Consider the following 26187-nt stretch of genomic DNA (forward strand, 5'->3'; position numbering starts at 1 on the left):
GGTGAATGGTCCAGTGGCGGCAGTGAAGGCAGCAAAGCGTCAGAGTCCAGTAAACCGGCAGAGGCCAGTACATAGGCAGACAAACAATTTCACCCAATGATTGACTGCGCCAAATTTGAGGACCCTGCCATTAACAGTCAAAGAGCAGTAGTAATTTAAATTTTCCCATATAAAATGAATGGCTGAAATGTGATTGGCTGTTAAAGGCTCCACCCACTCTTCCTAAATTCTAACCACACTCACCCAGTGACCCATGGTACCAGTTTGGGGACTCTGGCTTTCATATTGTAAGAATAACAGCTTTTTACATTTTCTCATTGAAGTCAAGAGGGAAAATCTGATTGGTTGTTTGTGGCTCCGCCCACTTTTTAAATTTGCATTTACCCAGTAACTTAATGTAATAAGTTTGAAGACCCTGCCATTAACAGTGTAAGAATGACAGCAATTTAAATATTCCCATTGAATAGCACTAGGTAATATTTGAGTGGCTGTTTTAAGCTCCGCCCAGTTTTCCAAATTTTAAGCCCAGTCACCCAGTCATGAACTGTGCCAAGATTGGGGCCTCTGGCTTTAAATTTGTGAGAATGGCAGTCAATAGGTGAAATCTGATTGGCTGTTTTAAGCTCCACCCACTTTTCCTAATTTTTCACTGCAGTCACCCAGTGAGTAAATGTGCTAAGTTTGGGACACTTGTCATTTAAACTGTGATAATAGCAGAGAAAGTCAAAGGCTGAAATCTAATTGGTTGTTGCCCCGCCCCCTTTTTTCCTAATTGTGAACCACAGTCACCCAGTGACTAAGGCCTCTTTCACACGGGCGTCATGTTTTTGGCCCGGATAAGATGCGGATGCGTTGCGGGAAAATGCGCGATTTTTCAGCGCGAGTGCAAAACATTGTAATGCGTTTTGCACGTGCGTGAGAAAAATCGCCATGTTTGGTACCCAAACTTCTACACAGAAGTTTGGGATCGGGGTTGTGTAGATTGTATTATTTTCCCTTATAACATGGTTATAAGGGAAAATAATAGTATTCCTAATACAGAATGCATAGTACAATAGGGCTGGAGGGGTTAAAAAAAATAAAAATAATTTAACTCACCTTAATCCACTTGTTCGCGCAGCCCGGCTTCTCTTCTGTCTTCTTCCTTGAGGAATAGGACCTTTGATGACGTCACTGCGCTCATCACATGGTCCATCACATGGTCTTTTTCCCATGGTGATGATCATGTGACGGACCATGTGATGAGCGTAGTGACATCACCACAGGTCCTTTTCCTGTGCACAGCAAAGATGAAGACAGAAGAGAAGCCGGGCTGTGCTAACAAGTGGATTAAGGTGAGTTTTTTTTTTTTTTTTTTAACCCCTCCAGCCCTATTGTACTATGCATTCTGTATTAAGAATGCTATTACTGGTATTTTCCCTTATAACCTTATAACCTAAAATCAGTTTTGAATACTTCGAGGGGTCACTTTTAGGGAGTTGTTGTCACTACCAGAGCTTTGAGACGTTCTCACAGCTCTGTTTCTCCACCCCTGTGATGATGTCACTACTAGAGCTTGGAGGAATTCCCTCTGCCCTGTTACCTTGTTATAAGGGAAAATAATAATGATCGGGTCTCCATCCCGATCATCTCCTAGCAACCGTGCATGAAAATCGCACTGTAGCCACACTTGCTTGCGCACAAGTGATGCGTGAAAATCACCGCCCATGTGCACAGCCCCAAAGAAATGTAAAAAATTGCAAATTTCCAAGTTTCAATTTCTCTATTTCTATAATACATAGTAATACCTCCAAAAATAGTTATTACTTTACATTCCCCATATGTCTACTTCATGTTTGGATCATTTTGGGAATGATATTTTATAGTTTGGTGATGTTACAAGGCTTAGAAGTTTAGAATCAAATCTTAAAATTTTTCTGAAATTTTCAAAAACCCAATTTTTAGGGACCAGTTCAGGTCTGAAGTCACTTTGTGAGGCTTACATAATAGAAACCACCCAAAAATGACCCCATCTAAGAAACTACACCCCTCAAGGTATTCAAAACTGATCTTACAAGCTATGTTAACCCTTTAGGTGCTTCACAAGAGTTATTGGCAAATGGATATGAAATTTCAGAATTTCTTTTTTTTGCGAAATTTCCCATTTTAACCCTTTTTTTTCCACTAACAAAGCGAGGGTTAACAGCCATAGAAACATAGAATGTGTCGGCAGATAAGAACCATTTGGCCCATCTAGTCTGCCCAATATATCTGAATCCTATGAATAGTCCCTGGCCCTATCTTATATGAAGGATAGCCTTATGCCTATCCCATGCATGCTTAAACTCCTTCACTGTATTTGCCGCTACCACTTCTGCAGGAAGGCTATTCCATGCATCCACTACTCTCTCAGTAAAGTAATACTTCCTTATATTACTTTTAAACCTTTGCCCCTCTAATTTAAAACTGTGTCCTCTTGTGGTAGTTTTTCTTCTTTTAAATATGCTCTCCTCCTTTACCGAGTTGATTCCCTTTATGTATTTAAAAGTTTCTATCATATCCCCTCGGTCTCTTCTTTCTTCCAAGCTATACATATTAAGGTCTTTTAACCTTTCCTGGTAAGTTTTATCCTGCAATCCATGGACCAGTTTAGTAGCTCTTCTCTGAACTCTCTCTAGAGTATCTATATCCTTCTGGAGATATGGCCTCCAGTACTGCTGCACAATACTCCAAGTGAGGTCTCACCAGTGTTCTGTACAGCGGCATAAGCACTTCACTCTTTCTACTGCTTATACCTCTCCCTATACATCCAAGCATTCTGCTGGCATTTCGTGCTGCTTTATTACATTGTCTTCCCACCTTTAAGTCTTCTGAAATAATTACTCCTAAATCCCTTTCCTCAGATACTGAGGTCAGGACTGTGTCAAATATTCTATATTCTGCCCTTGGGTTTTTACGCCCCAGGTGCATTATCTTGCACTTATCCACATTAAATTTCAGTTGCCAGAGTTCTGACCATTCTTCTAGTTTTCCTAAATCCTTTTCCATTTGGCGTTTCCCTCCAGGAACATCAACCCTGTTACATATCTTTGTGTCATCAGCAAAAAGACAAACCTTACCATCGAGGCCTTTTGCAATATCACTTATGAAGATATTAAACAAAATTGGTCCCAGTACAGATCCCTGTGGAATCCCACTGGTAACATGGCCTTGTTTTGAATGTTCTCCATTGACTACAACCCTCTGTTGTCTGTCACTCAGCCACTGCCTAATCCACTCAACAATATGGGAGTCCATGCTCAATGACTGCAGTTTATTGATAAGTCTTCTATGTGGGACAGTGTCAAAAGCCTTACTAAAATCTAGATATGCGATGTCTACTGCACCTCCACCGTCTATTATTTTAGTCACCCAGTCAAAAAAATCTATAAGATTTGTTTGACATGATCTCCCTGAAGTAAACCCATGCTGTTTTTCATCTTGCAATCCATGGGATTTTAGATGTTCCACAATCCTATCCTTTAATAGGGTTTCCATTAATTTGCCTACTATTGATGTCAGACTCACTGGTCTATAGTTGCTCGATTCCTCCTTACTACCTTTCTTCTGAATGGGCACGACATTTGCCAATTTCCATTTGCCAAACAAGACTGTATCTTTATTGCCTTCACTCTGCCATTTACATAAACACCCCATATGTGGTCGTACACTACTGTACGGCCACGCGGCAGGGCGTAGAGGGAAAGGAGCACCGCGTGGTTTTTGGAGGGCTGATTTTTATGGACCGGTTTATTTACACCGTGTCCTGTTTCAACCCCCCTGATGCACCCCTGGAGTAAAAACTCCCTAAAAAAGAGACCCCATTTTGGATAAGGTGGCGGTTTTCTTGGGACTATTTTTAGGGTACACATGATTTTTGGTTGCTCTATATTTCATTTTTGTGAGGTAAGGTTGAAATTCTGAAATTTAATCTCCATATGCCATTAACTGTCGAGGAACACCTAAAGGGTTTATAAAATTTGTAAAATCAGTTTTGAATACTTCGAGGGGTCACTTTTAGGGAGTTGTTGTCACTACCAGAGCTTTGAGAAGTTCTCACAGCTCTGTTTCTCCACCCCTGTGATGATGTCACTACTAGAGCTTGGAGGAATTCCCTCTGCCCTGTTTCTCTGCCCCTGTGATGAGGTCTTTACTTTCTGTTTCCTTCCTCCCAGCTGTCCCTCCTGTGTTTGATTTCGCTGCCTTTAAATCACCCCTCCTCCTTTGTAGAGGTGCGGATTTAACTTTTCATTTGAGCTGTATCTCTCGCTTGAGTATCTTCACCTGTGTGATATCTTTTCACTGGATCTGTGTTCTGCTGAAGCAAGTACTTCGGATATTGTCTGCTGACTTTGGATCTGTTTTCACTGCAGCTGCAGCTCCTTCAGTTAAGTGTTCGGACATTGTGTGTTTGTTTGTTTGCTGACTGGATCCGAGGCGACCCCGGTTCCGTCCATATACTGAGCAGGGCACCGGTGGCCGTGCCCCTTCCACTATTGTAGGGGTTTCAGTGGTCATCAGCCTTAGGTACGCGGGCATGTCTCGATCCACCATCTGGATCTGGACATGTGCTTAGCAGCTTAGGGAGAGCTTTTAGAGTCTGACAGGGGTCACCCTTTATCCTCCCTAGTTTGGGTCCGGTCAGTTGCTATTCACTGTGTAGGCTCTTGTTGCTCACTTACAGTCATGACAGTTGTTTATACTCTAGGGGTGCATCAGGGGGGCTTCAAAAGGGACATGGTGTCAATAAAAAAGGCCATCAAAATCGGCCTTCCAGAAACCATGTTGGTCCTTTCCTTTTGCGCCCTGCCTTTTAGTGATACAGCAGTTTACAACCACAAATGTGGCGTTTCTGTAAACTGCAGTATCAGGGTAACAAATATTAAGTTTTGTTTGGTTGTTAACCCTTGCTCTGTTACCGGAAAAAACTGATTGAAATGGAAAAGTGCCAAAAATAGCTGTTTTGGCACGGTTGAAATTTTTTTGGGGGGGGGACCATGTTAATCTGGAGGTTAGGTCATGGGGTATTTTTCTAGAGGAGATTCTTATGGGCGCGGAGATATGTAATAAGTCTACTTTTTTACAATTATTTAGGTTTTAGACTATATTATCCTTTTTTTAAAAAAAAAAAAAAATTTTTTAGTTTTTTTAGCCGATTGTATTAGCTAGGGGCTCATTTTTTGCGGGATGAGGGGAAAGTTTTAATGGCACTATTTTGGGGGCTTTATGACTTTTTGATCGCTTGCTATTAAATTTTTTGTTTTCGAAGGTGACAGCAAAAATCTTTTTTTGCACTTTTTTTTTTTTTGGGACCGTGTTAATCTGGGGGGTTAGGTCATAGGGTATTTTTATACAGGAGATTATTACCGACGCGCCGATACCTAATTTGTATACTTTTTTTAAATTATTTTAGTTTTACAAACTTTTTGAACAATTTGTTTTGGGTGTCCTTCCGTATCCCCCTCCTGTGACACACTCTGCACTTTTTTGGGGTCTGTCCCTTCTTTCCAGTATGGGGGACCACACCTGGAAAGTGTTGGCCAGGGACGATCTAGGCGCCTACATCTCCCGAGGTACTCCGGCCTGCTCTTTCCCGGTCTGAAAAGATCAGGGCCTTGAGGACTGACTCATAGAACTGGAGAAATTTCCCTGTGTTGCCAGCGCACTGGATTAGTACAAAAGAGTTGGCAACCTGCACCAAGTAGACCGCAACTTTTTTGTACCATGTCTGTGTTTTGCGCATGGCGTTAAATGGCTTGAGGACTTGATCAGAGAGATCAACTCCTCCCATGTACCGATTGTAGTCGACGATACAATCGGGCTTGAGGACCATTGCCACTGTACCTCGCACAGGGACAGGGGTGATGCCGTTACCGTGAAGTGTGGATAGTACAAGTACATCCCTCTTGTCCTTATATCTGACCAGCAGCAGGTTTCCACTGGTAAGGGCACGGGTCTCACACCTGGGGATAGGTACCTGGAGGGGGTGGGCAGAGAGGCCGGTCCCACAAGCGGACGTGGATCTGGCGGCGAGGGACCTGAACAAGGGGATACTAGTATAAAAGTTATCCACGTAAAGGTGGTAACCCTTATCTAGCAGTGGGTGCATAAGGACCCACACAAGTTTCCCGCTAACACCCAGAGTGGGGCGACATTCTGGGGGTTGAATACGGGAATCTCGCCTCTCGTACACATGAAACTTGTAAGTGTACCCTGAGGTACTTTCACAAAGTTTGTACAGCTTCACGCCATACCTCGCCCCATTTGAGGGAACATACTGGCGGAAAATGAGTCTCCCCTTGAATGCAATTAGAGACTCATCAACCGCGACCTCCCTTCCAGGTACGTAGGCCTGCAAAAACTTGGCCCCAAAGTGATCGATGATCGGCCTGATTTTGTACAGGCGGTCATAGGCAGGATCACCTCGGGGGGGGGGGGGGGGGGGCCATGCTGCGTTATCTGCATAATGCAGGCATTTCCGGATGGCCTCAAACCGGGAGCATGTCATGGCCGTACTGTAGAGTGGGGTCTGGTAGAGGACGTCCCCACTTCAGAACAGTCTGGCACTAGGTTTTTTGACTAGGCCCATGTGCAGCACGAGGCTCCAAAATGTCCTCATCTCGGCTGCACTGACCGGGGTCCAGCCATTGGGCCTGGCCAAAAAGGAGCCCGGGTTTTGAGCGACGAACTGTTGGGCGTACAGGTTCGTCTGCTCCACCATTAGATTTACTAGTTGGTCACTGAAAAAATTACTAAAAAAGTCGTATTCAGTGAAGCCCACTGTGTAAATCTGGATTCCTGGTTGATCCACAAAATCAGGAATCACGGGCTCAAATTGCTCTGGGGTACACCAGCCAAGTTCACCTGCAGGGGGCTCAGGTGGACTGACCTGGTGGGCCGCAAAACTAGTACGAGCCCCAGAGCTGCTCGTACTAGGGTTGGCCACAAGGTCCCTAGCATGGGGGTCCCCACGATCCGCCTGGCTGCGTCTCTGCCGCTGTGGAGCCTCACCATCGCTTGATGATGAGGAGGACACGGATGACAAAAGGAACGAGGGGTCATCCTCATCCTCACTGGGGCTCTCGGACTCTGAGGCAAGGAGGGCGTATGCCTCCTCGGCCGAGAACGTCCGTCGGGCCATAGGGGAGTGTGTGTCTGCGTGTGTGTGTGAATCTTTATTAGGCGTGTTTGTGGGTGGGGGCACGGGTGTTCCCAGACTTTTCCCTAAACCTAACAGAGAAAAATAACCAAAAACGAACAAAAATAAAAATAAAAAAGAGCCCCAAAAAATTTGAAAAAGAAAAAAACTTTCCCTAAAGCCTCCCTGCCTGAACTAAACCTTTCCCTATCCTGTCCCTAACCTACCTTTTAGTGGCAGATGGTACTGTAGAGGATCGAAAGAGGGGGTGCTGGTCACAGATTAGGGGGTGCAGTCTGGAGATCGGGCAGCAGGCTCCTCTATCTGCGTAGTCCAACGGCCGAATGGAGGAGGAGAGGAGAGAACGGGGGAGTTAACCCCCGCCCACCTGTGCAGCCAATCAGAAGAGATCCTGTGAGGTGATGGTGCCATCACCTCACAGGATCAAAGGATGGTGATTGGTGGTGTATTATCACACCACTGATCACCATCCTGTTCCGGGTTATCGGGTTGACCTGCGGTTTGCTGCGATCGCCGATGCGGGGGGGTTCTCAGGAGCCCATGGCGCGGCGGTGAGCGGAACTACACAGGATGTACAGGTACGCCCTGTGTCCTTAAGGGGTTAAGGTTTGGGAATTATGGCATTTAATGTGTAAAAATGGCAGTAGTTTTATTGTTTTCTATTGAAAATCAATGAGTGAAATTTGATTGGTTAGTGGCTCCGCCCACTTTTTCTAACTTTGAAGTGCAAACACCCAATGACCGCATTTGTGATATTTGAGGTCCATGACATCAATAATGTGAGAATGACAGCATTTTTAGTTTTTCCCATTTAAATCAATGAAATAAATCTGATTGGTTGTTTTTGGCCCCGCCCACTTTTCATAATTTTTTTAAGCCCCGTCCTCCAGTAACCAACTGTGCCAAGTTTGAGGACCCTGCCTGTGATGAATACCACCCCTCGTGCCCGCTGGCGTCAACCACGTCGAGCTCACGAGACCCGGTATGATCACAGGGTTTACCAAAAACGTGAAGTTACGCCCTCCAGAGGAGCACGTAAGGTCAGGCTGGTATAGTTTACACACACACCTCCTGTCCACGCGGGCACAGAGAGGCAACAAGCTGGGAGAGCCTTTTCACTGCCACAGTGAAAACAGCCCACACTCAGCCCGGGTAACTGCCACCAGTTTCTCGTTTGATATAAGCCCGGTCCGCTAACGGGATTATATAGGGTCAGAAACCAACCTGCGGTAGCTTATAACTAGGCCAAAACACGGACTTGGGGATTCGTGATCGAGATACAAGATAGCACAAGATTAAATTATAGATTTAATCGCTGTAAGAGCACACTAGATATGACACAATATACACAGACAATATATACAGTGGTCTGAGGTTACAGATACAGATTATATGGGTACAACAGGGTGAAGCAGTGTAAAAGTAAGTTACCAAGTATGATGAAAGTTCCTTGTGATGTCCTGAGCTGGAGGCCACACAAAGGGCTGTGATCTCCTGCTATTTCCTGGGTCCCTCTAAACACATGTGTAGGATGTGACCCCTCTTCAGAGAAAGACCGCGCCTACTTGCTGGCACCAGGCTTTTAACCTGTAGCTGGCCCATCCCCTCCCTGCCTCAGGGAGGGGTCAACTCCCCCTCTTCTGGGCTGACTGTGAATGACCCACAAAACCCTTTAGGGTTCATAGCTCCAGACCAGAGGGTCACAGGGAGATGGTTCTGGGACTAATTGACCTGCCTGGGTTCCGGCTACAAGTAGAGCCCAAACCTGGTACCGGTAGGTGGTTTCTATGGGGAGATATGGGTATCTCCCTACCCCGACTGGGTACGAGTAAACCAAGACCATGGGACCGTACCTCATGGCCACCAGGACACAAATATGTATCCGGTTTGCGCCTGCGATGGCCGGGCGCTTCATAATTCCTTATGAGAGGTAGGTGCCAATATGTCTGGGGAGTCTCATTGATCCGGGCAAGAGCAGATACCCCCTGCTGAGAGTTTTTCTGCCGGATTCAGGTGGCTCCAAACTGGTGCCTGGAGGTGTAAACTTATTTTGCATATATACTGAATCATGCCAAGAGGTGCATCAAATTACAATCAGGGCTGGGGGCTTTGAAGCAGGGAAATCCTGTGGATTTCCCTACCTCTGCTGTCTGTCAGCAAATGGGGGGTGTGAGGACATGGCTGACAGTAAATATTAATCCATATTCCTCACACCTCCCCCTTTTAGAGGGCGCCAGGGGGCAGCACATTCCTGTGCTCCCCCGTGCGCCCATCCGCCCCCTCCCTGGTGGTTAATGGCAAAGTGGTACGGCCGGAGAGCCAGGCTCCCGCGTACCAACCTCCCATTCGTTCCTGACCTAGGGAGTCACCTGGATTGAGCCTGACTGAACCAATGGCTGGCATTAGACGGTACTATAAACGGCCGCGTGCAGTCGGCTGCCTGTAGTACCGGGAAGCTAGAAAGGGCATGCTCCCGCGCCTGGAAGGCCGTCTCGCAGTCGTTGGTCAAATCGACTGCGGAGGGCAGCTTCTTCCTGGTGCAGTCCGTCAGGGGCCTCGCCAGGCTACTATAGTGGGGTGCGAACTCCCTATAGTACCCGGCGGAGCCCAGGAAGGACATCACCTGGGGCTTGTCCCGGAGGGTGATCCAGGATGAGCGGGCATCCCCTCTCCCAGGTTCCGGTTCCGAGGCTTCCCTGCCTGCCCGGGGCCCCTCGCTTATGCCCAGCTGGCACTTTCCTGGTGTAAGGGTCAAGCCTGCCTGGCAGATCTGCCCGAGCATCTGAGCCAGATGCTCTCGGGGATCCTCCCATGTAGGACCGAAGACGGCAATGACCTCCAGGTACGCAGCCGCGTACCCTTCAAGTCCCTTAAGCAGCTTGACCATCCGCTGAGAAGTGGCAGGGGCATACTCCATGCCCAAGGGCATCTTGGTGGACGCAGTCCTTCCATGCTTGTTTGCTAACATTTCCCGGAAGGGGTGGCCTTCTGGGAGGGCACCTGCCTCCCGTGCCTTCTGCCTTCCCCGGGCGTGGTCCAGGGTGACCAGGTACATCCTGGCATTGAGCTGCTGGTGCGCGAGGTACGGTCCCTCCCAGGCCGCCTGAAGCTTAGTCTGAGGTACTGGAACCAGTATCCATGCTTGCGGACCCACGTGATGGGTCCTCTCACAAGCTAACTGGTCGTACCCCTGCTTCTGGACGGTCTGGGCCTGCCCCATACTGTCGTGCACCAACCGCGACAAGGCCGGCACTTTTTCCTGGAAGCGCACGACACACTCGATGACCGATGCCCCAGGGGTGGCTAGGTCTCCACTCCAAGCCTCTGCCTTAGCGGCCCCTGGGTATCTGGTTACCGGAATCTCATGCACAGCCCACAGAAATTCTGCCCTGTACGGATAGGATACCACAAATTGTCGGTCCCTAGGCCACGCCCCTGGTGAGCCCTGTTGGACCATTTCCTGGCACAACCGACCTTGGTCCCAGACCGCCCTGGAGGTCTGAATCCAAGGGAGGCCGCGCCACATGCTCTGTGAGAGCTTTCAAGCTGGCGTCAGCCACTAACGCCACCTGAAACCCCTGACTGGACGTGGTCAGAATAGAGGAGACTGCCAGGTCCTCTGTCAGGTCCCTGGGACCTGTCTCTGGGCCTCCATCTGACTTGGCAGCCACTTGGTCGGAAGGGGGAAAGCCATCAGACCCCTGAGGGGCCCCAGCACTCCCACTGCGCGTGACAGCCACTGCCACCGCTGGTAGTGCCTGCTTCCCCTCAGCTCCCGACCAAGTCGCCAGTCCAGACGGACTAACCTGGCCCTCTGACATCCCAGTGGTGGAGGAACACTGCACTGAGGCTTTACCTGGGAGCTCTACTTCTCCTGGGACAGCCCTGACCTCATTTGCATCCTCCTCCCCCGCAGCTGTCTGCCCCCTGCTTGTCCCCCCCAGTCACCACACTGGAGGACAACAGGTCCCAGCATGCTTGCTGGCTACACCCTGGGGCTTCAGCCCAGCTGACAGGAATGACCCCCTCCCCACTGAGGGGAGAGGCACACATTACATCCCCCACATCCCCATCAACCTGCATAATAGGTACATTCACAGTATTATCAGGGGGGGACATTACATCACATTCTGGGGAGTCTGGCCTTGGGGCGTCAGCGGCCACATACTTAGACACAAGCCGCCCCAGGTCCGTCCCCAGCAAAACACTGGCAGGGATATTTGCGGATACCCCCACCTCCCTTACTCCTCGACCGGCGCCCCAGTCCAGATAGACCTTGGCGACGGGCAGCGCCGGTTCCACTCCTCCAATCCCGGAGACAGTGAGGGATCTCCCGGGCAGTAAATCATAGGGTGCCACCAGTTCAGGCCGTACCAGTGTCATTTCAGCGCCGTGGTCTCTAAGTCCCATGGCCACGGCCTGGCCCACGGTGACCGGTTGAACATTGTCAAGGGACCTCCCACCACCCCCACCCACACATAACACAGTGGACGGTTTCCGGGTTGATGACTGGGACGGATCCCTCGGGCGCTGGGGACACATGGCTTGGAAGTGTCCTGGCTGCTTACACAGGTGACAAAGTCGGGGTTCCCCCACCGACGTGGAAAGTGCAGCAGGGGCCGGTGCCCACTTGGGCCTAGGGGCAGGGGTAGCAGGTGCAGCGTGCGTCTTACCCCCCTCTCCAGCCGACAGGTTTCCGGGCCTCTGAAGTCCTGTTGTTGGTGTATTCATCGGCCAGGGCTGCTGTTGCGGAGGCCCCCTTTGGCTTCCAGTCACGGAGGTACTGCTGGAGATCCTCTGGGCAGTTCCACAAGAACTGTTCTGTGGCGATGAGCTCCTTCAGCTGCTGGACGGTGCTGAGCTCCAATCCTGTGGTCCATTGGTCGACCGCTCTCAGCAAGGCCCGCATGTGATCGGCCCAGCTCTGGGTAGAACCCCGGTGCAAATTCCTGAGCCTTTTCCGGTACGACTCAGGGGTTAAGTTATACTGCCTGACCAGAGCCTGTTTGATGTCCTCATAGCTCAGGATGGTCTCGCTGGGCAGGTACCCGAAGATTTCAAGGGCTTTTCCCCTGAGCCGTGGCGTGAGGAATCTGACCCACTGGTCCTCTGGCAGCTGGTATTGATGGCAGGCTGTCTCAAATGCCAACAAAAAGGTGTCCAGGTCCCCATCTTTGTCCAGTAGGGGAAAGTCCTCCGCCCGCAGTTTGGGAATCCGGACCTCTGGAGACTCACATTGGGCTGGGGAGGGCTGCTGGAATTGAAGCTTCCGCTGGAGCATTTGTAGCTGGTGCTCACGCTCGGCCTGCTCACGGGGCTCTGCAGCCTCTGCTTGCTCGCGACGCTCTGCAGCCTCAGCTTGCTCGCGACGCTCTGCAGCCGCCAGTAGGAGCTCAGAGGCTGCCTGGTCTCCAGCCTGGAGACGGTCCATGGCAGCTTGTAGGAGAGCAGCTGATGGGCAGGTGGAGTGAGGCCCACTGCGGACCTTACTTCTGGCGACTGGCTCCTTGGGGAGCTTTGGCTGTGCTCCCCCTCGCCTTCCACCTCCTCTCCGCCCCCAATTAAAGCATCGGCCATCTCCTTCGATTTGCTCCTTGTGATACTGGCCGTCATTGCAACGGATGGTCACTGACACCACTGCAACCTGATGCACACACACCTTATTGTATCTGCACTCAGACTGTCTAGTGTTGAGCTGATATTAAGACTCCAGCAGAAAGCGCTATTGCTGGTCGTCTTTAGTGTCTGGAAGTATGGGTCTCACACTCACACACACTAGTATCTCGATCCCACTTTGCTGCCACCAATATGTGATGAATACCACCCCTCGTGCCCGCTGACGTCAACCACGTCGAGCTCACGAGACCCGGTATGATCACAGGGTTTACCAAAAACGTGAAGTTACGCCCTCCAGAGGAGCACGTAAGGTCAGGCTGGTATAGTTTACACACACACCTCCTGTCCACGCGGGCACAGAGAGGCAACAAGCTGGGAGAGCCTTTTCACTGCCACAGTGAAAACAGCCCACACTCAGCCCGGGTAACTGCCACCAGTTTCTCGTTTGATATAAGCCCGGTCCGCTAACGGGATTATATAGGGTCAGAAACCAACCCGCGGTAGCTTATAACTAGGCCAAAACACGGACGTGGGGATTCGTGATCGAGATACAAGATAGCGCAAGATTAAATTATAGATTTAATTGCTGTAAGAGCACACTAGATATGACACAATATACACAGACAATATATACAGTGGTCTGAGGTTGCAGATACAGATTATATGGGTACAACAGGGTGAAGCAGTGTAAAAGTAAGTTACCAAGTATGATGAAAGTTCCTTGTGATGTCCTGAGCTGGAGGCCACACAAAGGGCTGTGATCTCCTGCTATTTCCTGGGTCCCTCTAAACACGTGTAGGATGTGACCCCTCTTCAGAGAAAGACCGCGCCTATTTGCTGGCACCAGGCTTTTAACCTGTAGCCGGCCCATCCCCTCCCTGCCTCAGGGAGGGGTCAACTCCCCCTCTTCTGGGCTGACTGTGAATGACCCACAAAACCCTTTAGGGTTCATGGCTCCAGACCAGAGGGTCACAGGGAGATGGTTCTGGGACTAATGGACCTGCCTGGGTTTCGGCTACAAGTAGAGCCCAAACCTGGTACCGGTAGGTGGTTTCTATGGGGAGATATGGGTATATCCCTACCCCGACTGGGTACGAGTAAACCAAGACCATGGGACCGTACCTCGTGGCCACCGGGACACAAATATGTATCCGGTTTGCGCCTGCGATGGCCGGGCGCTTCATAATTCCTTATGAGAGGTAGGTGCCAATATGTCTGGGGAGTCTCATTGATCCGGGCAAGAGCAGATACCCCCTCCTGAGAGTTTTCCTGCCGGATTCAGGTGGCTCCAAACTGGTGCCTGGAGGTGTGAACTTCTCCTTGAAGCTTGGACCCCCTGGGGCGTCTTCCTGGCCCACTGACACTCAGATGGCTTGGGGGGGGGGGGGGGGTGGAAACTTATTTTGCATATACACTGAATCATGCCAAGAGGTGCATCAAATTACAATCAGGGCTGGGGGCTTTGAAGCAGGGAAATCCTGTGGATTTCCCTACCTCTGCTGTCTGTCAGCAAATGGGGGGTGTGGGGACATGGCTGACAGTAAATATTAATCCATATTCCTCACAGACCCTGCAATTAACTGTCTAAGAGCAGCGGCAGTTTTAAATTTTCCTATTTAAACAAATGGCTGAAATTTGATTGGCCATTTTTAAACTCTGCCCACTTTTTATAAATTTTAATCCCAGTCACCCAGTGACCCACGGTGCCAAGTTTGGGTACTCTGGCTTAAAGGGAACCGGTCACCGGGATTTTGGGTATAGAGCTCAGGCCATGGGCTGCTAGATGGCCACTAGCACATCCGCCATACCCAGTCCCCATAGCTCTGTGTGATTTTATTCATATGCAAATTAACCTGAGATGAGTCAGAGCTTGAAAATATGACTCTTCTCTGGTCACATATGACTCTTTATGTTAATTTACAAATCTATAAAATCTTTTTTTACACAATAAAAGCACACAGAGCTATGGGGACTGGGTATTGCAGATGTGCTAGCGGCCATCTAGCAGCCCATGTCCTCAGCTCTATACTCAAAATCCTGGTGACAGGTTCCCTTTAAATACTGTGAGAATTACAGCAATTTAAATTTTCTCACTGAAGTCAATAGGGAAAATCTGGTTGTTTGTGGTTTCGCCCTCTTTTTAGAGTTCCCAAAGTGTGACAGAAAATTTCAGGTTGACCCCATTACTAAGTGACCCAAGTTTGGTGAGTTTAACTTCAAAGCTGTACGAGTGGCAAAAGTTTACAATTTTCCAATGAAAGTCTATGACAAAAAGTGGGGTCTTTAGGGGGCCGCCCCAGGGGCCTGGAGGGTGGGATCGGTCAACAAAGCACAAGCAACCTATTCGGGTATGTGCCGAACAAGTGTGCAAAGTTTGGTAATTATACTTCTAAAACTGTGGGAGGAGTAGCGTATAGAAAATTGCTAAATTTTCATTGGCCGTTGCTAGCACCGCCCACTTTGGGGTGTAACCTCAAAATTTACCCTTTTCTTTGGGTTGACACCAACAATATGTGGTCCGAGTTTGGGGAGCGCAGCTTTAAAACTATGCGAGTGGGAGCGATTTGAAAATTTTCCCTGTCAAAGTCAATGGCAAAGGGGTCTTCAGTGGTCTGCCGCAGGGGCCCGGAGGGTGGGATTGCTTATTAAAGCACAAGCAACTTACCTCACTATAGGTCGAAGTGTGGAAAGTTTGGCGTTTGTAACCCCCAAACTATAGGAGGAGTAGCATATAGATAAGGGGGGGGAGAGAAGAATAATAAAACGGAATAATATGCTGAAATAATCGAAGAACAGGATGTCACAGAAGAACAGTATGTCACAGAAGAACAGTATGTCACAGAAGAACAGTATGCTACAGAAGAACAGTATGTCACAGAAGAACAGGATGAAACAAAAGAACAGGATGTCACAGAAGAACAGGATGTCACAGAAGAACAGGATGTCACAGAATAACAGGATGTCACAGAATAACAGGATGTCACAGAAGAACAGGATGCTACAGGCTTTTTCAAGCCAACATAATGACGCATAGATGGATAATACAGAAAACTGCCAGATGGGGATCAGGCCACTTTCTAGCATAAATGCTGGCTTACGGCCAAATACCACTGTTTTTGGCTGACCAACAGTCGCCATTTATACGGAAATAGTCTGCCAGATTCCATAACGCTAATGTGAACCTAGCCCTATCATGTTATTTATTCCATACGGTGAACCCAATAAAAGAAAAAAAGCTATTAATGTTCTGCTTCGCGTTATTGACTGTTGTATAACACTAGTCAGACAGCTTAACAATAATTCAGAAGTCAAGAAACGTGAGACATCAGATCTGTTTGTATTCTCTTTTCTGAATAACTTTGTAAAACTACAATATAAACATAAACAAAACATATGTATCAGTACATTACATATAATACAGCAGCCTCACTTCATCAGTGAGAGTACTCACAGACAATTCCACCATTAGTCCAGGAATAAATCAAGAGCTCCTCTGCATGCAGCCTGCAAGATCCAGGAGCAGTGATGAAATGGAGGAAATACAGTTCCAAGTTAAAGGTTACTGCCTCTGACTCAGAGAACAATACACTTCCTGTAAAGTTCTGGCGAAGAAGAAACTAACTTTGACCACTAGATGGCAGCAACGTCAAACATAACATTTAAATATAACCTTTACAACACATTGCATACATTATAATGCAAAATAGGCGGAACACTCCCTGTCTGGCATAATTATTATGTCACTACCTAAATAACTACTGCTATGCAGAAAAAACATATAAACAGGAAATGGAATCCTAGCTAATCTGAAACTAAAACTATGACGTCAGTTATAGGTCTAAGATACATTTTGGAAGTCCCATTCTTTGCAATCTTGACCTCCACCTTCCTAACATTGCCATCCCTGCTTGGTAGAGCATTGACAATAAGTCCTACAGGCCACTCATTCCTGCTCTCTTGGCTGTCCTTCAACAGAACAACGTCACCCACTTTTACATTTGGGCGACCCTCAGTCCATTTCCTACGGCGTTGTAGATTCGACAGATACTCCCTCTTCCATCTTTTCCAAAAGGTGTCTGCCAAGCATTGTACTTGCTTCCATTGTTTAGCATGAACTTGTGTTGTACTTATGGTTCCGGATGGAGCAGACAAAGAGTTCACCTTTTGAGTCAACAACATTGCTGGGGTAAGGACCATAGGTGTATCTGGGTCTGAGGACACAGGAACTATAGGCCTGGCATTCATAATAGCTGTAACCTCTGCCATAAAGGTGCTTAAAGTCTCATGGGTCAAGTGAGCAGTTTTAGTTTGTAGCAACATAGCGTCCAAGATTCGCCTGGCAATACCTATAAGTCTCTCCCAGACACCACCCATGTGTGAAGAGTGTGGAGGATTAAAGACCCATGTACATCCTCTGTCTTGGAGAAAGTTTTGCAATTGTGATTCGCTGGCACAAATGTTAAGTTCCTTGCAAGCTCCTACAAAGTTTGTTCCTCTGTCAGAACGGAGCAGTTTTACTGGGCCACGAATTGAGAAGAATCTCCTCAAGGCATTAATAAAGCTTGATGTTGACATGGTTTCAAGTAGCTCTATGTGTACAGCTCGGGTGGACAAACAAGTGAAAAGGACTGCCCATCGTTTACTGTCTGCGCTGCCTCCTCTAGTGCGGCGGGTTAAGACAGACCACGGACCAAATACATCTAAGCCCACATTGGTGAAAGGTGGTTGAGCAATTACTCTGTCCTCTGGTAACTCTGCCATCTTTTGACTTTGTAACCTTCCTCGCAGCTTGCGGCAGATGACACATTTGTGTATAACAGCTGATACCAAGCGTTTGCCACCAAGAATCCAGAAACCTGCGGTTCTAATTGCACCCTCTGTGATGTGTCGCCCTTGGTGAACTACTTGTTCATGATAGTACCTAACAAGCAGTGTTGCAATGTGGTGATTATAAGGTATAATGACAGGCTGTTTCTCTTCCTCTGAAAGTTCTGCAAGAGACAAACGTCCACCTACTCTCAACAACCCATTTTTGTCTAAAAAGGGGCTAAGCTTCCTAAGACGGCTTTGTTTCGGGAATGTCTTTTGTTTTTTGATGCAGTCAATTTCCTTCTGGAAATGTTTGTTTGGAACAGAAGAAATTATAACAGACTTTGCCTGAGCAAGTTCTTCTAGATTGACTTGTTCATGGAACCTTCCCCACCTCCTGACCTGATTGCTGCTGGTTTCCCTCTGGAAGGTTCTAGCGACATGGATGAGTCTGGCTAGGGTCTTAACTAATATCTTCCAGCAAGAAAATCTATCAAAGCAATGTGAGTGAAGTGTGGCTTCAGAAGCTCTAGTACTGAAGCTTGTAATCTCAAATCTGATTTCAGGGTCAGCTTCAGGCTCTATGAGTGGAAAAGCATTAGCAGTGTCTATATCCTCACAGTATGGTTGGTACAGAAAGGTTGGGCCTGAGAACCAAATAGAGTTCTGAAGGCATGCTGCTTGAGTAGGCCTAGTGGCATAATCTGCAGGGTTTTGATCTTCTATAGAGAGGGCCTGTTTATCATCATCTTTAGTTCTCTGAAATACTGTTATCCCTAGATTGTCTGTCTCAATGTTGGAGTTGACTTCTTCTTTACCATATAGTGTAGAAAAGTCACAGTGTTGTGTTGACCTGCCAAAGCTTTCCTTGACAATGAAGTTGTTGTGACAGGGACTGAGAAGGGATGTGCGTCCATTTGTTAACACAGACGTCTTCAAAGTGCTAACGTTGTCAGGCTGGTGCACTGTCCCCAGGCAAACTTCTCCTACAATGACCCATCCCAGGTCCAGTCTCTGTGCATAGGGGGCATTATAAGGTCCATTGATTTGCTGGCGCACCTTGTGTACCTGAAGGATATCTCTTCCAAGAAGTAGAAGGATAGGAACATCTGGCTCAACAGCTGGGATTAGGTGAGCAATTGAGCGGAGGTGGGGGTGGTGATGAGCTACTTCTGGAGATGGAATCTCAGTTTTGTCGTCAGGTATCATGCCACACTCTATTAGGGTAGGAAGTGGGAACTGCACTTTCTTATTGAAGGATTCAATGGTAAAGTCAGTAGCTCTTCTCCCTGTGGTTTCAATTGTCCCTGCACATGTCCTTAGAGTGTATGGAACTGCACTTGCCTTAAGGTTAAAGATATCAAAGAAATCTGACTTTGCAAGGGATCTGTTACTCTGTTCATCTAGCACTGCATACATTTTCACCGCCCTTTCTCTCTTGCCAGTGGGATACACAGTCACTAGACAGATTTTAGAGCATGATCGTGCACTCTTGCCTTGTCCACATACTTCGGTGCAATTGGACATTACAGAGGAGAGTGAGGTCTCTTGTTGCTCCCTGCCCTGATCTTTCCTGGGTTCTACAGTCTCTAGTGGGGCAGGAGCAGGGCCAGGGTGCAAAGCTGCAATATGTCTCTCACTGCCACATTCTGTACATTCTACTGGTATTTTGCAGTCTTTGGCAATGTGATAAGTAGATCCGCAGCACTTGAAGCAGATGCCGTTTTGTTTAAGGAAGGACATCCGCTCTGCAATGGGTTTGCTTCTAAAGCCTTTGCATTTCTTTAGTGGATGTGGTTTTTTGTGTATTGGACAATGTCTATCAGGGTTTTCTATGGTGTGTACCTTGTGGGTGCTTTGGTAGTCTGTGACTTCTGAAGGTACAGCTGTTTTGTGTGTGGATACATAGGTCCTACCGTGAGGTCTGTGAGGTCTCTCTGGTCTGTGTGATTGATTGCCGCTGGTGGTGAAGGCGAAACTGGGATCACTTCGGATTTTCGCTTGCTGTCGGACAAACCTAGAAAACACAGAGAAAGGGGGAAAAGAGACTCCATAATCTTCTTTGAATTTACCTCCCACAGACATCCACTTGTCTTGCAGATTTGAGGGTAGCTTCTCTACTATGGGATTAGTGCCTCTAGCTGTATCTAGATACGAAAGTCCTTGCAAGTAGCCATCCTCTTTGGCATATTCTATCTCTAGTAGAAGATCACTTAGTTCTTGTAGCCGCACGTTGTCTCTGTAGCCCACCTTGGGAAAGACTTCAAGTTTTTTCAACAGTGCTCCTTCTATTACCTCTGGGGATCCATACGTTTCTTCTAGTCTTTTCCAGGTCATGTTGAGTCCTGCTGCAGGGTTGAACAGGTTTGCTCTTCTCATCCTCTTAGCATGCTCTGCTGACTCGGTGCCAAGCCATTTTATCATTAAATTAAGTGTTTCTGCTGGTAATAAGTTCAGACCTTCAGTGGCATTCAGAAAGGAAGATTTCCATGCCCAATAGTTTTCAGGACAGTCATCAAATTGGAGAAAGCCTGAGCTAACCATTTCTTTGCGGATGAGATATTTGGTGACATCCGCTGCACATTGTTGTTCGCGCATGTAATCTATAGGTTGAGGTGATGGGAACACTTGTTTTTTGTTCTTAGGGGTTTCTGGTGCTTCATTCTTGGTTTGCTGGCAGCCGCTGACCTCATGAGTTTGATTGGGCCTGCTCAGGGGGTATGTTGATCTCGGCCTGAATTCCTTTGCTTCAGGTTTAAGAGACTGTTCCTTTGTATGCGCATCAGTAAGGTTTTGGATGTACTCATTTGTATGATCTGCAGAGAATAGAGGTTTTTCTGGAACCTCTGAGTCTTTATATGATCTTTCACTTCCTGACCGACTTGTTCCCATGTAGGCAGCGGCCTCTGCTTCAGCAGCAGCAGCTGCAGTCTGTCGCTGCAGGATGAGCAATTTTGATTCTAAAACAGCTTCTTCTTGCGCTATTGCAGCTTCCCTAGCTGCTGTCTCTTGTGCTATGGCAGCTTCCCTAGCTGCTCTCTCTTGTGCTGTGGCAGCTTCCCTAGCTGCTCTTTCTTGTGCCAGGGCAGCTTCCCTAGCTGCTGTCTCTTGTGCTATGGCAGCTTTCTTTGCTGCTAACTCCTGCATCATCATGGCTTCTTTTTCTGCGTACTGTAGCTGGACGCGGGCAGCTTCTGCCTTGGCACGAGCTCTAACTGCTGAGGAACTTGCTGAGGACATCTTGCTAGCCCGTGAAGTTCTGGACACATAAGACTTTGCATCGTCTTGCTGGGCACTGGGAATGTTCTCCCTGCCTTGCTGTGTCGGCGGTAGCGTGACATCAGCCTGGTACTTTGTTCCTGATCTTAGACTCATGCTGCAGTAATGGCGTCTCAGTTTATTCCAGACCGCCACGTGGGTTGTCTTTTTACTGTTCTGCTTCGCGTTATTGACTGTTGTATAACACTAGTCAGACAGCTTAACAATAATTCAGAAGTCAAGAAACGTGAGACATCAGATCTGTTTGTATTCTCTTTTCTGAATAACTTTGTAAAACTACAATATAAACATAAACAAAACATATGTATCAGTACATTACATATAATACAGCAGCCTCACTTCATCAGTGAGAGTACTCACAGACAATTCCACCATTAGTCCAGGAATAAATCAAGAGCTCCTCTGCATGCAGCCTGCAAGATCCAGGAGCAGTGATGAAATGGAGGAAATACAGTTCCAGGTTAAAGGTTACTGCCTCTGACTCAGAGAACAATACACTTCCTGTAAAGTTCTGGCGAAGAAGAAACTAACTTTGACCACTAGATGGCAGCAACGTCAAACATAACATTTAAATATAACCTTTACAACACATTGCATACATTATAATGCAAAATAGGCGGAACAAAAACACTTACAGAATTACTATTTAGCCACCTTGTCTCTTAAAATATGGAATTAAAGTGATTAGAATGACATTCATGCCAAAATGGTACCAAGAAAAATGACAGCCTGTCTTACAAATAACAAGCGCTCATACTGCTGCCACAACAAAAAATAAGAATGGATTGGTTCTTAGAATATGGTGATGCAAAATACAGCAGAGTTTTAATAAAAAGGGATTTTATGATGCAAAAGTAGTAAAGTATGAAAATCTATATAAATTTATTACCATGATTAGTTCAATCAGCAGAACAACTACGCGGAGTAGTAGTGGCAACATTCCCGTTGCCCAGCTTTGCCAATTCCATTTTGGCCCCTATAGTAAAATTCCACCATATTACAGAAGTTGTCTCAACTTCCTGTTACGAAGATGAGATGAGACTAAATTCTGACCAGGTGGATGGGAAACAGCGCAGCAGTACTATGCTCTCTATTTCAATAGCCCCCAGTAAGTGAAGGCTGTGGAAACAGCGTAGCACAGCATACTCTAACTTGGAAAATGCATTGCTTGCTGTGCTATGCTGTTTCCAGTGCTCTAATGCACCACAATGGGAGCTACTGCAACAGCGAGCGCCCAGTCTCCGTGGCATTTTCCAGCCGCCTGGTGGTCTGGACTAAGTCTCATTATGCCTTAGTAATGGCGAGATGAGACGATCCTTTTAATTCCACAAAACTCAAGCGCTGTACATGTATGGTGTTGGATTAAAACTTCTGCAATCTAGCAATAGCAGTTCAGGTCTCTGGCTATCTATACATGACCAATCTCCTAAGTGCCCCCACCGTCAATAATAATGCCCACATTGCCTTGTCAGAGTAGTTATGCCCACATTGTCCCCGCTTAAAGTAGTGATGCCCACATTTAACCTCCTTTTCAGTAGTTATTCCTACATTGCACCCCCTTTCAGGAGTAGTGCCCACATTGTTTCCCCTTTCAGTAATAATGCCCCTTCAGTAGTTATGCCCACATTATGCTCCTTTCAGTAATAATGCCCACACAGTGCATCCTTTTAGTAGTAATGCCCACATTGTGCCACTCCAATGTTGCTTATTAGCTTAGAAGTCCTTGTGTAGGACATTTCATTCAATATAGCAAGGTTTTTGAGGTAGGTGGAGCGCGTAGCAGCGTGTGTGCAGTGTGTGAATGCGTCTTGATAGATACTAAAGTAGTGTCAGACAAGTGTGCTGTGCTGGGAACGTTTGTGTGTAGGAGCACAGTTAGGCTACTTTCACATTTACGTTCAGAGCGGATCCGCTCATATAATGCAGACGATGGATCCGTTCAGAACTGATCCGTCTGCATTTTATTGTAAAAAAAAAATCTAAGTGTGTAAGTAGCCGCAGACGGATCCGTTCAGACTTTACATTGAAAGTCAATGGGGGACGGATCCGTTTGAAAATTGAGCCATATTGTGTCAAATTCAAACGGATCCGCCCCCATTGACTTACATTTTAAATCTGGACGGATCCATTTGCCTCCGCACGGCCAGGCGGACGGCTGAGCGGAGTGGAAGCCAAACGCTGCCAGACTGATGCATTCTGAGCGGATCCGCATCCACTCAAAATGCATTAGGGCTGGACGGATGCGTTCGGGGCCGCTTGTGAGAGCCTTTAAACGGAACTCACAAGCAGAGCCCCGAACGCAAATGTGAAAGTAGCCTTACCTATTCAATTTAATCAGTTTTTGCAGGCAACTACATGTAGTTTGCTTACATTAGTCTATCCACACATTGCCCCCCTATGTTCAAGCTCTGCAGATATAGTTGTGGTGAATAGGAGACATCTCCCTCACCCTGGCAGCAACTAAGTCGTCAACTCTTTGGGGTGGAAACAAAGTGTTTTAATTGTTTGTTATGGCTCACAGACGTTTTATCATTATGTCGAATTAAAAGTGACCTGGGTCAAGATAGGTCGAGGCCATTCTTGGCATTAGAAATATATGTGTATACAAATACCTTTACTCAGGTAAGGTCCCCTCCCCCTTTTTTGTAAACCCTTTTTAGTAGTGCCACCTCTGTTAAAAAATTAAATAAAAAGCTAAATTCTCACCTAGTTCCCCTGATGATCGGAGCATATGTCAGTGGTCACACATTGTGACTGCAGGCATGTATAGTAGGAGCACAAAAGCTGATTCCCGGGCCTGCACACTCCTCCTTCACAACTCAGCAGTGCAATGTGTGACCTCATCTGCCTATTGGGGAGCACCGGCATCCTAAAGATGCAAAGACAGTTGAGAGCGAGAAATACCTCGACCCTCCTGGGACTGCGGGCAGCCACTAAATACGGGACTGTCCAGCTGGATCCAGGATGGTTGGGAGTTATGCATTAGCTCTATGCAATGAATGTTGGAAGTGGCTATGCTGCTTCCTCCAGTGGACCTGGGAATCATGTGCCACAGGTTAGGGAGGGCTCAATACTTGGCGTGCTCTAGACACTGGAAACCGACGCTAAGCCACTGTTTGATGGTGTAATTTCCAAAATAGGCTAAATTCTTGCAGGTATACACTGTACAGGTACAGGGAAATTGCAAAGGTTACATTGTGCCAAAACCCATACTAGCACCTTCCCATTTGAGCCCTAGTGTTTGACCACCCTGCAATCCAACGGCAGTGGCCATGCTTCCACACTATAGTGTGGCCACTGCTGATGGATTTCAGGGTGGTGGTAAACATGGAAATGAGAAGTGTATAATGCGACCGAAAAATGAATTAAGCCAGCAAAAGAGGCAATATGGACAATCACAATACATTAGTGCTTTGTGTTAACTTTGTCTAGATGATAATTGCAATTTGAATGAAGACAACCCATTTAACCTCTTAAGGACTCAGCCCTATTTCACCTTAAGGACTTGGCCATTTTTTGCAAATCTGACCAGTGTCACTGGTTCACAAAAATGAAGTAATTTTTACAAACCGGATTCCCAAAAAGTTGGGACACTAAACAAATTGTGAATAAAAACTGAATGAAATGATGTGGAGATGGCAAATGTCAATATTTTATTTGTAATAGAACGTAGATGACAGATCAAATGTTTAATCCGAGTAAATGTATAATTTTAAAGGAAAAATACATTGATTCAAATTTTCACGGTGTCAACAAATCCCCAAAAAGTTGGGACAAGTAGCAATAAGAGACTGGAAAAAGTAAATTTGAGCATAACGAAGAGCTGGAAGACCAATTAACACTAATTAGGTCAATTGGCAACATGATTGGGTATAAAAAGAGCTTCTCAGAGTGGCAGTGTCTCTCAGAAGCCAAGATGGGTAGAGGATCACCAATTCCCACAATGTTGCGCAGAAAGATAGTGGAGCAATATCAGAAACGTGTTACCCAGCGAAAAATTGCAAAGACTTTGCATCTATCATCATCAACTGTGCATAACATCATCCGAAGATTAAGAGAATCTGGAACAATCTCTGTGCGTAAGGGTCAAGGCCGTAAAACCATACTGGATGCCCGTGATCTCCGGGCCCTTAAATGACACTGCACCACAAACAGGAATGCTACTGTAAAGGATATCACAGAATGGGCTCAGGAATACTTCCAGAAACCATTGTCAGTGAACACAATCCACCGTGCCATCCGCCGTTGCCAGCTGAAACTCTACAGTGCAAAGAAGAAGCCATTTCTAAGCAAGATCCACAAGCTCAGGCGTTTTCACTGGGCCAGGGATCATTTAAAATGGAGTGTGGCAAAATGGAAGACTGTTCTGTGGTCAGACGAGTCACGATTCAAAGTTCTTTTTGGAAATCTGGGACGCCATGTCATCCGGACCAAAGAGGACAAGGACAACCCAAGTTGTTATCAACGCTCAGTTCAGAAGCCTGCATCTCTGATGGTATGGGGTTGCATGAGTAGGTGTGGCATGGGCAGCTTGCATGTCTGGAAAGGCACCATCAATGCAGAAAAATGTATTCAGGTTCTAGAACAACATATGCTCCCATCCAGACGTCATCTCTTTCAGTGAAGACCCTGCATTTTTCAACAAGATAATGCCAGACCAAATTCTGCATCAATTACAACATCATGGCTGCGTAGGAGAAGGATCTGGTACTGAAATGGCCAGTCTGCAGTCCAGATCTAGAGAACATTTGGCGCATCATAAAGAGGAAGGTGCAACAAAGAAGGCCCAAGATGATTAAACAGTTAGAGGCCTGTATTAGACAAGAATGGGAGAGCATTCCTATTTCTAAACTTGAGAAACTGGTCTCCTCGGTCCCCAGACGTCTGTTGAGTGTTGTAAGAAGAAGGGGAGATGCCGCACAGTGGTGAAAATGGCCTTGTCCCAACTTTTGGGGGATTTGTTGACACCATGAAATTCTGATTCAACATATTTTTCCCTTAAAATGGTACATTTTCTCAGTTTAAACTTTTGTTCCGTGATTTATGTTCTATTCTGAATAAAATATTAGAAGTTGGCACCTCCACATCATTGCATTCAGTTTTTATTCACGATTTGCATAGTGTCCCAACTTTTTTGGAATCCAGTTTGTATTTATTTATTTATAAAAAAAATACCAAATTTACCAAACTTCTATAATACATAGTAATACCTCCAAAAATAGGTATTACTTTACATTCCCCATATGTATACTTCATGTTTGCATCATTTTGGGAATTATATTTTATTTTTTGGGGATGTTACAAGG

General features: G+C 46.7%; 1 protein-coding gene across 1 annotated transcript in view; it reads left to right on the forward strand.

Annotated features, from left to right (window-relative positions):
• MPND (MPN domain containing) overlaps positions 1-26187 on the forward strand; it is a 282277-nt gene that overhangs the window by 255346 nt on the left and 744 nt on the right. The window lies entirely within an intron of this gene.

The sequence above is a fragment of the Bufo gargarizans genome, chromosome 1 (assembly GCF_014858855.1).
Source record: "Bufo gargarizans isolate SCDJY-AF-19 chromosome 1, ASM1485885v1, whole genome shotgun sequence".
In the NCBI taxonomy this organism is placed as follows: domain Eukaryota; kingdom Metazoa; phylum Chordata; class Amphibia; order Anura; family Bufonidae; genus Bufo; species Bufo gargarizans.